Genomic DNA, 12916 nt, shown 5'->3' on the forward strand with positions numbered 1-12916 from the left:
ACTTGTCTTAAACTTGTCCTCCCCTTCTCTTGTTTCAGAGTTTGAACTTCACTTTTCTATTTGTTGGCCATGTCGTCTAGTTCTTTATGAATATGCAAAGAGATCTTATATTAAAATTTTACAGGAACACAATGTTTTTCTTGATTTTATTCATTAGATAACCTACTGCTCAATAAAGAACAGATACTGTCATGGAGTTTGACAGTTTACAGATAGGCCTACAGAGGAGTAGAGTGTCTCACCCAGACTACTAATAGTAATAGTAATAATAATAATAACAGCAGTCAATACTACTACTACTAGCTACTACGGTGGTATTATGATGATGATGATGATGATGATGATGATGATGATGATGATGATGATGATGATGATGATGATTAGCCTATTATTATTCACATATTCCCGTGTTGAAAATGGAAGAAGGAGCTTACGAGACGTACCTGAACGCAGCATCACACCCGCAGCCAATGGCGTCAGAGCAGACTCCAGTGTTGTGGTGAATTCCACCAATCAGCGCGCGCTCCGCTGAGTGAATGGACACACAGCGTCGGGTCTCTGGCTGCCTGTCCGTACCGAGCTGCTCTCTACTGCAACAAAGAACCCATCGCTGTAATAAAACAGTATTGGGATAACATTGTTGTCACCGGGAGCGAAGAAGCGGCCCGGGCCCTCTCGTCCGGTCGCGTTCACTTTTCAGAGAAATTCTTGGAGAAAATTGTCGTGTCGAGACAAGTTGAGTTTCTACACGGTGAGTGTGTTCGTGTTTCTCTGTGTACACTGGACTGGGCTGCCCACAAGCTTTGGAGTACCAGGTTGTGTGGGTTTATGTAGGGAACCCAGAATGGTCAGATGCGCTCACCGCGTCCAGTTGTTGTGCTTTTAAAAAGTCCCTCAAACCAGTTTTTGAGTGTTGGTGACGTGAATGTTGTCGAACAGTCGAACAATATTTATTCTAAGTGTTTACTTCGTTTGTTTACGCAGAGAAAAGACTTGTGTTTATGTAGAGGATGTTACTACTGGTTTGTTGCCCCTTGGCCAGACCGTGCTAGACTGATAAACTTGTCTATCTCACCTCAGAGATGTAGTACAGCGAGTGTGTGTGTGTGTGTGTAAGAGAGAGAGAGAGCGAGAGAGAGAGAGAGAGAGAGAGAGGAGGAGGGGGTTATAGACAAACTGAGTGAATTAATGAGAGACAGAGACATGTTCACACTTGAGACATGTTCACATACTGTATGTGTGCCTGTATATTTGCATGTGTGTGTGTGTGTGTGTCTGTGTGTGTGTTTTCACATAACTGCTGTATATCACACAGTAATGGGATGAGAAGAGTCTCTTATAGCTTGTACAGTATGATCATTTTATCTTTATTAGGAAACAGAAGAAACCTCATTCAGTCTCCTTTTCAGGAATAAAGAAAAGGTGGTTGATTGTAACCACTGACATTCTTTTTTTTTTTTACATTTTCACTGGCATTTAAAACATTTTCTGGGGAGACAATGTCAGCTGTAAGTTTTTTAAAAGAAGAGACAAAGCTGGAGATCTCTCAGAGTTTCTGCAGAACACCATGTATTTAACAAGGCAGTAAGTTATGCTTTGATTTTTAAACTAACCATTTCAGCATTCAGTATTTCACAAACATACATGATCACATCCTCACCAGTGCTAGTAGTTTGTAAGTTGTGATCTGAAGATGGTTAATAACTCCAGCATCAAGCCCCAGGAAGCTCCACTCTCGCGCCAGCAGTCGTTTTGTGAGAGTCGGTGTCACTTTATTTATTTAAATGGTGAATGTTGCATTTTTGGAGAGCAGCAGCAGTTTCTTGCGAACGCGCCGTATTCTGGGAGCGATAGATTTCCTCTCTGGCTACACCTTGACATTTAGTCTCAGCTATATTTACAAGACGGGTTAGGTGACAAGGACGCGGAAATGGAGAGCAGATGGAAAAGGGGGGGGGGGGGGGGGGGTGTAGAGACGGGGTGGGACAGAGGAGATGGAGATGGAGAGGAGGAGGAGGAGAGCAGGGATGAAGAGAAAAGAGGAGGAATCTACAAAGTGCATGAGAAGAGGCTGTGAGAGGAGGAGGGGACAAAATATAGGAAACAGTGGATAAAGGAGCTTGGTAGTCATTTCCTCATGTTTCTCCCCCCTTCCTTGTGTGTGTGTGTGTGTGTGTGTGTGTGTGTGTGTGTGTGTGTGTGTGTACACTTAGGAGAAGTGAACAAGGCGAAGTGGGTCTCTAGGGAGGGGCCAGGTGCAGCCTTTTCTTCATTTGGTTTCCGAACAATTAAGAAGCAAAAGAGTGCGTGCGTGTGGTTGTGTGTGTGCGTAATGGGAGGAGGAAGGGGGGGGGGGGGGGGGGGGTGTTTGGTGCTGCTGCTTGATGGATGTCCCGTCGAGAGAAGGGGGGGAGATGGAGGGATGAGGAGGAGGAGAAGGAGGAGCATCGTTAAGGTGACAGGGGGTCATTTATCTGTCTGCTGGATCTGCCCAGCCGGTCACTACGGGAGACCACAACACACACACACACCCCTCCCCCCAGCACACACACACACACACACACCTCCTCTCTCTGCCCCTTTTCTGTCATTGTGCCTCCACCACTCTCTCCTCTCCTTCATTCTGCTCCTTCTCTCTCTCTTTTATCTTCCATCTCCAGTCTGTCTGCTGTCGCTTCCCTATTTCCCTCTCTTCTTTTTTCTTTCCTCCCTCCCCACTATGCCACTTTGTGTTCACCGCAACTTCTCCCGCGTCGCCTTCCTCCCCGTCCGCCCACGCATCTCACACACACACACTCTCTATATACGTCTCTCTCTGTCTCCTTCCCTGTCTCTCTCACCACAACTTTCTTCCTCTGTCTCGTTCCCTCGCTCCGCCCGTTCTTCATTCTTCATATTTCACTCTCTCCCTCCTTCTTTCTCATGCCGTCTGACTCACTTGCCTGTAGCGCCCCATCCTCGCTCTCTCCCCGCTCGTTTATCTTGCCGTACACCCTTTGCATTTCCCTCTCCTCCATTGCTCACTCAACCTCTCCCTCTTAATCTCTCTCTCTCTCTCTCTCCCTCTCTTTCTCTCTTCCTCCCTTTTTTTAATCTCCCCTCCACTCCTTTATCCCTCCAGAGGGACTAATAACCAGTGTTATGAGTGAGTGTGTGAGGAGAGAGGCAGATGGGATTCTGTTCATAGGCCAGATAAGGTTTTTGAACCGGGCTGCGCCTTATCACGCGCTGTCACTGCCGCTTAAACTGAACAGATACTGTCTGGAATTGTGTAGCAAGTGGTAAAAATCCCTAAATTGAGATAATAGAAGTTCTATCTGAATCATGCTGGAACAATCCCTTTACAAGAGGCAGACAATGATGTCAGAGTATCAATTGAAAGGCAGTGATGCGGAGATGAACAACAACTCTGTTGGGCAACTCAGGAGTCAGGAGTTGACTCAGCATTATTGCACTAATCACATAGTGCTCCCAGGTAATATTTGAATAGATTTTTAACCCTGCTGTGGCTCATTTTGTTGCCAGTTGCTGCCTGGGCGTATTGCACATCTATATTTCCCAGCAAAATTGCCTCCTGCATCACCGCCCTGACATTGGGTGACACATTAGGCGATTCGGTGACATGACAACCACCTTTCTGTAGCCGGTGTGAGCTGCTTTCCATCAGCCATCAGTATATTTCATTACTTTGTTCCCTTGCCTCCCCGCTGTGGTTGTTGTGCACCATGCCAGTCGACCACAGGGGTTTTCTTACAGGAAGCAGGCTCAAACAGCCGAGCCTGTGAACTCTCAAATGAGACTAAATGGAGGCACAAAACAGATCAGTGAGAGACATGTTTCTATCAGTCACAGGCACGTTTTTGCCAGCATGAACATGTGTTAAATCTATCTATCTATCTATCTAGTTCATGTATATCTAGTTAGTTATATCTTTCTCTCTGTGGAGAACCATGTAAATGTATGAAGCTTATGTTGACATCTGGAGTAGGAATGCATTTATATTCAGCAGCCTTTTGTTAAGTCAGTAGTAGACTGCTGAGCTCACAAAAATGTGCAAACACATACTCTCTCTCGTTCTCTCTCTCTCTCACACACATGCACACACACACACACCACTCAGGGAGGAGAGCACTCTCATGCACTGCTGGGCTCTGAAGTGAATGACGGTGACATTGGCTGCTGCCATAGACAGTAACAAACAGGAAGGCGATGTGCTCATCCATTTATTCTGCCCTTGACAGGTGCTTAGTGTCTAAACGTAGTATGCAACCTGTGTTTGTGCATGTGTTGGTCTGTATGTGTATGTGTGTAGGCACTATTTGCACTTCCATGTGACTGCGGACGCACTATGGACTCACACAGGTCATTACAATGACAGGCTCCCTAAAGGAATAGCGCACTTTACTGGAAATGGGACAGATTTCCTCTCGGAGTCTATTGATTGAGTGGGTGGCAGAGGCAGATTCAGAATGTCACACGTCTCCCAACAACCAGCCGGAGTCTGCAACTTTCCTCGCGCGTCTCCTCCGTGCTTTTAGCTTGCTCATCAGATTGCCAGGGCGAGTTTGATGCCGCGCAGCCTCTCTCGTTGTCATCCTGCACGATATGCATCAGTTTGTTTGGGAGAGATTACGGCGGGAAGTCGTTAATCAACATCATCCCCGCCGCATCTGGCAGAGTCCCGTGAATAAAACCCGACAGGGCAACAGTAAAGTTGAAGCCCTCGGGGAGCTGACGGGGAACATGAAATCATTAGTGTCGTAGTTGCGTTGTGACAAACAGACCTTGGTTTTCGGCTCGTGTCTGCTCCCCGCGCTCCGCCGTCATCTTAGCCCGTTTCACCTCGTCACGTCCCATCTTGTCACGTATCGTTTTGTTTCGCATCATTCCCACTCATCTCGCCTGTCATCTTGTCCGATCTGATAGGAAGTTTGCTCTATCTTTTGGTTTCTGGAGAGTATACAGCGCGCTGCTTGGAGCGAGGAGCGGTGTGCTCATTTGCATATAGATGACGGGAGTGTCGGAGGTGCCGTGCTCGCGCTCGTTTGTCATTCGGCGGCCATTCAGTGTGTGTGTGTGTGTGTGTGTGTGTGTGTGTCTTTGTGAGCTTGCATGTGAGTCTGCCTGTGTGTTAATGCATGTTTGTGAATCAACATAGGCTACACTCTATATGGATATGCGTGAGAGCCTGTGAATGTGTTTGGTTGCACGCCTGTGTGTTTTCCTGTGTGCGTCAGCCTGTGTGTGTTGTTTCCTCAGTATACCAGTATTTTCTTTTCTCGTCAGTGTGTCAGTGCAGTTTCATCATGTCTCACTGCCAGGACAATACTGTGAATCAGCTCTTGCTGCCTCATGCTGCAGTCGGTCAGTCTGCGTGAGTGATTTCGTGGCTGTCTGATGGCTTTTCCAGTTAGATGAAATCAATTGGCAGATCTTCAAACTTCAGAACTTCAAATACCTGGGAGGCAAATGGGATGGGGTGAAAACTAACGGGGTTTTCTTCACTGCTTTGTTGTGCTCTCTGTGAACACAAACTGTCTGGTTGCGGGTGTGATTTGATTTTTTTGTTTTGTTCAGTAAGTGTGAAACATGAGAGATTTTTCTGCTGCTGGTGCAAGACACTCCTCTAAAGGTGTCAAGTGTGCTCACCGGATGGCAGAGTACACCCGTCTCTGTTTGTAATGGGCATCCTCGCTGGCTACATTATGCCATTCATTAGACTCACAAAGTCAAAAATAGATCATAGATGGCACTCCCAAGGCCCGGTTAGCTCAGATCATATTGGCACTGATATTAGGTTTGTCCACAGGCTTTCAAGGGAAACGAGATGAGCCTAGTGCTGAGATGCTTTTTGGAAACTCAGCCCAAGAGACTTTATTACCGTAGCCTTTGCCCCGAGGCAGATACTCCATGCCAAATGGGGAGAAACTGAGAAAATCTGTTTTTTCAAGTCGTCACAAGATGAGGTATTATCTTAATAGTCAGGAATGCATGTCCAGCTTTAGTCCCAAATCCTTATCCTCTTGACTGTCTAGTTTTTGACTTCAGTCAAGTGATGTGACTTGAGTCCACAACTCTCTGGATAAAACAAACAGCGTGCACCCCCTGTCTCTCGTACGCACCTATATCAATATATCAATGTACCCGTTGTCAAAGCAACATTATACAACATCATTTAAATTCAGTCAGCAGTAATTAGCATATCAAATTACTTTTATGACTTCTTTGCATGAATATTCATGAAGTGAACCCTAAGCGGTACTTAGTGTAGGAAATGCAAAAACTAACAAAATGCCTTGTTTTCAATATTATGAGAGATGTTGAAGTTGTGTTTTTAGTAACACATATCCATGTTCTATACAAGAATAATAGTAATCAAAATCTGTCTAGCTACATTTTTTAAATCCCTTGTGCCTGTATTAGTGCCAGCAGGTCATATAACTAAAAGAATGGTCTTTGGTCTGTCCGGCTTTGATGATAAAACTGTACGGCAGTGTTGATATTATCTCCTAATACTTTGAAACAGCTTATGAGTAAGAAATGTGAGGGTACTGCCTCTCTTTTTCTCTTTTCTGGCCATAATTACAGAGCTCATGAAAGCGTTTATAGCCTCATGAATATTTAGATCTTAGAGGGGAAGTGTCAGGGGAGACCCATGTGTGGCTGGTCTGCCCTAATTATGGAGATAGGCTTACACCCACACACACACACACACACACACAGGGCAAGGGAGAAAGGCCAGTAAAATGATCAAACGCTCCCAACTAGGGAAAGGTTAATATAGGCTTAAAAAAAGGTATACCCATTCTGAAATATAGGCATACACACACACACACACACACACACACACACACACACACAGCAGGGAGATAATAACAGTGCAGCTGGTTGTGGCTTGCAGCTGGTCCTTTCTGCTCCCCACTGTTAAACAATGGGCTGATGATGGACACAAACTTGGTTGGTGGATTAGTCAAGAGGATATCTGTCTGTGTGTGTGTGTCTGTCTGTCTGTGTGTGTGTGTGTGTGTGTGTGTGTGTGTGTGTTTGCGTTCCGGCTTGTGTCTGCAAGCATTTGCATCCGCCAGTCCGTCATGACAATAGCAGGGCTGTTGTCCTGATGTCAGCACTACGTCATGGTAGAAAGCCACGTTGTGACTCATGTACTGATGGGCACTACTGAGTCAGGGGGAGATGGAGGCGGGGGGGTGGGGTGGTCACGGTTTTGGGCTAGGGGAGGAGAGGGAAGAAGGTGGAGAGAAAGGAAGGAAGGAAGCAGGTGAAGGGAGGAGAAAAGGAGTGAGGGAGAGGAAGTTCAAAGGTTGGAGGGAGACATGGAAGGGGTATGAGGCAGAGGCGGAGGAAGGGGAAAAGGAAGGAGCGAAGATGGGAGGGAGACAGTGAGGGCGGAGTAGGGAAGAGAGGAGCGAAAGAAGGGTGTGAGGCAAGGAGAGGGAGAAGACAGATGGAAAGGAGGTGAGAAGGAAGCGACAGAGAGCGAGGTGAGAGTGAGGGAGATACGCACGACAATGAGGGAGCTGGGAGGGGGGATTGTAGCATAGTGAGTCACTTCGGATGGGGAGGCTGGTGAGGGATGGAGCTGATTGGTGAGAAGGAGAGGTGTAAGTAAATGTGGGAGACAGAAGAGAGGCCTATACTTCCTTACCATGTGAGGAGGAGAAGAGAAGAGAAGAGGGCGTGCAGCGGAGTGTGTCACTGCAGATGGCGATGTCTCTGCAAAGGTGAGAAATGGGGGTGGTGGATGTGAACGCAATAAGCCCATCATCAGCACCAAAATAGAAAATAGCATGATGATGATGAATGAATACAATGCTGGCTCCAGACTAGGAATGCATTTGGTCAAATAGGTGCTTTAACTGAGCTTTATGAATCCATAAAGCTGCTCAGGCTGAACGGTAATCAGAGTTATGGCAACAGAACTGCAATGGACAAAAAGGCTTTACCAATTGGAATCAAAGGTCACAATTAGTGTATAAACATACAGTATATCTCTCTGTCTCAGACAAAGACAGGTCAAAACACATCAATAAAGAGAGCATTATGTATTAAAAAGGAAGATTGTGGTGGCAGACTATTCTTGGGAGTTCCTCACTATGTGGGGTTTTCCATGCATATCTCATTTTTAGTTTGCACAATTAATAAAAATAGAAGTCGGCAACATTGAAACATATGAAAACAGTCAAGATGTTCATCCAAGATGCAAAAAAGTACAATTCCCCAAATCAAACCTGATATTCGTGATTAATGATGACAATATTGAGCAAAATTCATTTTTTTTGGCGTAGAATGTTTTGATAATGTTGTCAAGGAAATGAGTGTTGATGTGGTGCAGGGCATCTGATTCATTACCATGGAAAAAGGCCTAATTTGGCTCAACAGTGCGGTGTTGTTTTTATGTCGAACTTCCCCTTGGTTGCAGAGTCTCACGCCAGTGTCCGCACATGAAACCCGGCTCATTTCCATGACAACATAACTCTATGGTAACTGTCTTGTCTGCGCTGAAGGACATTACCAGGGCGACATACCAGGCTGCTCGTCCTTCTAGCCGCTCAAGCTGCTGTGGTCATGACTTCTCCCCGTCACCATGTGGGAGCTTTCATCAGGCCACTTCACAGCCCTTACAGCGGAAACCAGACCACCACCACACACTGTGAAGGCATGCTGCTGCCTCGTAGACCGTGACACACACACACGGTTATCATTATAAACACAGGCAAACATTCTAAGACACATGCACATACACGTGTCAGTACCCCCTTTTAGCAGACTTGCGATGTGGTGTGTCACCGTCTTGGAGAGGAGTGGAGCCCACTGTGTGTGTGTGTGTGTGTGTGTGTGTAAGAGAGAGAGTGACAGAGAATGGGTTATGAGTTGGTAATCACTTCCCCACTTGATCACATAATAGCAATCACACTCATCAGCCAACTTCAGATAGTGACAGGATGGGCTTATAATGTTTGGCACTCAGCAGCTTGTGTTTGTGAATATGCATGCGGTGTGTGTGTGTGTGTATTTTGGCAGGAAAACGTGGTGGAAATAATGTATTTATTTATACATCTGTATGTTTATTTATGCATGCTGTATATCAATGGAGAGTTGAAATGGAATAGATTATTCCCATGCAGCCTGAAATCTGTTTACAGTTTTAGAGCGTCTGTAGTGCTACGTCTCATCTTGGTTAGTGATTTTTTTTATTTTAATTGTGAAGCGTAATGGAGGATTTTTGCCATTGGGGTCCATGTTTAACCCAGAGTTGGTTGATGTCTGTGAAAAAAGAGGGAAAAAGTAGAAGTGGAGGACTGCTATTGATTCACTGCTAGCAGTTAGAGTCTGTTATAATGAAATAGTTGAAAAATACAAATATCACACCATCTTTCTCTCTCTCTCTCTCTCTCTCTCTCTCTCTCTCTCTCTCTCTCTCACGCATACTCACACACACACGATTCAAAGAAGACTCGGACGTATTATGTCATCCAATCAGCACTTTGTGCTATACTGTTGAAATGATACTGTGTGAAACAGAATTTGTGTGTGTGTGAGAGAGAGAGAGAGAGAGAGAGAGAGAGCGAACGCGAAAGTGAGAGAAGAGGAAAAAATGCACTACCGCTTGCAGGTGATTACAAGAGATGAGTACTCAGTGAAGCAGACGTGTGTGAATGAGCAAGTGAATGTTTATGTGTGTGTAAAAGAGAGAGAGAGAGAGAGATGGAGAGAGATAGAAAGGGCATCAGGTTCATATAATATAGAGCACATCCCCCACTTATGATTTATTCATTCATTCATTTTCTTTTTTCATTAAGGAAGGATCTAGGTCAGACACCGTAGTGTGTGTGTGTGTGTGTAAGAGAGAGAAAGAAAGAAAGAGAGAGTTGAAAGATCAGGCTATTAGGCAGTACTCATGTCAAACTAGATGTTTCTAAATAGAATGAAAACTGGAAGAAGAAGAAGAAGGTAATGTCCGCCCTCCAGACAGACAGACAGGTTGTTGACAGATAGGTGGGCAGATGCTCAGGCAGGATTTCAGGTGAGCGGATACACACGCAGAAAGGTAGACAGGTGCAAAGACAGATAGACAGACAGATAGAGGGAGAGAGAGACAGACATATGCCAGCCAGCTGTTCATCATCTTCCCTTTCACAGCTAACGTGGTCGGGAAGCAACAGGTGTTTGTATTCAAATGACAGACACAGACAATTTGTGGCGGCGTGCTGTGTTGGTAGAAGATAATTGCAATGTGATAAGAAAACCATCAGTGTGCTTCAGGGCTTCGGGCTGCAGGCTGGTTTATCTGAGTCTGTAACAGATCTGGCTGCTCGCCTTGAATTAGTCAAAGACACAGGAGGTGGCAGCGAAACTGGAGAATCTGTACATCTAACGTGCGTGTGTGTGTGTGTATATAAATGAGAGAAAGAGTGTAGGTTAACAAGTTGGTGTGTGCTTGCTTGTGCGTGTGTATGTGTGTGTGCGTGTGTGTTTGCAGATGTGTTTGACACACTTAACTCTGGCTCCTTTTCATGGCTCCTCCTCCTTTTATTCCCCATAACACTCTCAAGGACAGAGGCAGACTCCAGATCAGCTCCTACAGTTTTTGGTGGAGTTACTCTCTGTTTGTTGACACCAGAAATCCTGTAAAAAAAAAAGCACATATTTGTGGTTTGAGGATTGGTTAATAAGGGCAAGGTAAAAGTGCGAAGACCATTTAAAATTGTGAGTCAAAGATCAAAGTTATAGTGTCAATTAAACTGTTAATTGGAGCCAAACTGCAGCGGTCTGACAGAGGAGTTTTCCGTGGTTGAGGTGTGGAAATTGGTCAATATTACAAACCCTTGTAGTACTTGTGGGGAGCTGTTATTTATTTATTTCTATCTGGGTTTTTTTTTTTTTTTTGAGGATCAGCTAGCAGTCACATAATCGAAAACTGCCGGTATAACCAATATCTCTCTTCTATACAGGAGAGTGGCCTTAGGGAAATAGCGTTGTGAGTGGCTGATGGGTTCTGTCAAGGGGACGGCATGATAGGAAAAATGACAGAGAGATGGAGAGATGGAGAAAGCAGGGGAGATATGGAAACGATGGAGCAGTAGATAAGAAGCTCATTATTCTGTTCCTATATTTGGCTCCCCCTCCCCCTCCCCCCCCACCCCTCTTCCACGCCCGCCCCCCCACCCCCCTCCTCCATTTCCTCCCCACATCCTCCCGTCTTATTCTCGCGCTCGCAAAAGGGGAGACATCGTCAGCGTGCATCATACCAAATCTGTCGACAGCATGCTTGTCTGTCTCTGCGCGTGCGTGTGCGTGTGTGCGTGTGAGAATGTGTGTGTGCCTCCTCACTACTTCTGTAGTTGTCATGGCAACATTAGACCGTCTGGCATATAAGGTTTTTTTTTGGTGGGGTTGATGGATAATGAGCCCAGGTCTTTTGTTTTCAGAAGGCGATATTCATCAGTTTGACCTTTACCCTTTTCTAGAACAGATAAGCGGTATAATATATGAGGCTATTTAGGTTTGCTGTATTGACTTTTATTCAGCCGCCTGTCTTGTAATGTCTCTCATCTCATTACTGTGAGGTTTTGGTACATTTGACCCGACAGCGCAAGATTGAAACGCGTCACGCGGCGCTTGGGTAATGTTTGCTTCTTTACTGACACTGTCGTCCATCACCACTTGCTGAATTGTTTGTCTACCTGTGGGAGAGACAGAGACAGAGAGAGAGAGAGAGAGAGAGAGAGAGAGAGAGGTCACAGGCAGACAGTGAGAGAGGGAGAGTAGGGGAGAGAGAAAGAGAGAGAGAGGCAGACAGGCCAACAGTAAACACAGTAAAAGCAGAGAGACTGGCGAATGAGAGGAAGAGGGGGGCAGAGCAGTGGACAGACAGAGATGGACAGGCAGACAGACAGTTTGAGAGAGTGACACCCACAGAGAGCCTCTAATCCCCAGGTAAAGTAGATTACTGTAGCTGCCTGGCGCTCCCCCCGGTCAGTCTGGAGGAAATGGAGCTGCCATAAGCTGCGAACTTAAGTCTAGCCAACTGCTGTGGGCCGGGGAACCGCCGCCTGTGCTGCTGCGCTGCTTTTCTTCTCCTCCGCTTCACTCGACTCTGCTCTACTTTACTCTGTTCTGCTCTGGTACAAAGCCTGTCTGTGTGGCTACTCTCCCCCAGTCTGGTCTGGCCTACTGCCTGTGTGTGTGTGTGTGTGTGCGTGTGTGTGTGTGTGTGTGTGTGTGTTTTTGTGTGTGCACATATGCAAGTGTTATTTGCAAAGAGCCCTTGACTTATTGACGAGCCTGTGTTTATGTTTGTTAATGCCACTTTATATTTGCTAAACCAACTCTCGGCCACTCACAAACACACGCCTCATTATGTCTGAAGGTATCTAGTAGAAATCTCCCTGAATGGCATTCTTTCTTTCAGGATCGCGTGGACTTGCTTTCATCTTGGCAAGCAAGGCCTCAAATCACCTCCTCAACAAGATTGCACACATGAATATTATGGACTCTCTCTCAATCTCGTCTTTCGCGATTCTATACTTTTTGCATTTACATTTTCGCTGACGTCAAATCTAGGAGATCTGAATTATGTATGCTTTAAGTACCACATTATATGCTGCACATGCATTTGAATAGAAACTTATTTTAATAAAAGATAACTTGTGCATAAATATTGCCTCACCTCTACACATGCAGTGTACATATATGCAGCCAATATTGCTGGTTACCGATCACAGCTTAGTGATCGGTAACCAGCACAGTTATGCAGAAAGTTATGAGTGATGAGGGTCAGTACAGATTAAATTTGGTGCAAAAAGGGCGTAACTACTCTTAATAGCTTTTTATAGAATATCAATTTTCTCAATCTTAATCTCCGTAAAAGTATGAATAGTTCTTGTTAATAAAAATG

The 12916-nt window shown here is 45.4% G+C and overlaps 1 protein-coding gene across 1 annotated transcript in view; it reads left to right on the plus strand.

Annotated features, from left to right (window-relative positions):
* The first annotated feature begins 629 nt into the window (after positions 1-629).
* LOC139909299 (SPRY domain-containing SOCS box protein 4-like) overlaps positions 630-12916 on the plus strand; it is a 70404-nt gene continuing 58117 nt past the window's right edge. The window contains exon 1 of the mRNA XM_071896327.2: positions 630-751. The gene's annotated coding sequence lies outside the window, so the exon portion shown is untranslated. The remainder of the gene's footprint in view (positions 752-12916) is intronic.

The sequence above is a fragment of the Centroberyx gerrardi genome, chromosome 13, assembly GCF_048128805.1.
Source record: "Centroberyx gerrardi isolate f3 chromosome 13, fCenGer3.hap1.cur.20231027, whole genome shotgun sequence".
NCBI classification, from domain to species: domain Eukaryota; kingdom Metazoa; phylum Chordata; class Actinopteri; order Beryciformes; family Berycidae; genus Centroberyx; species Centroberyx gerrardi.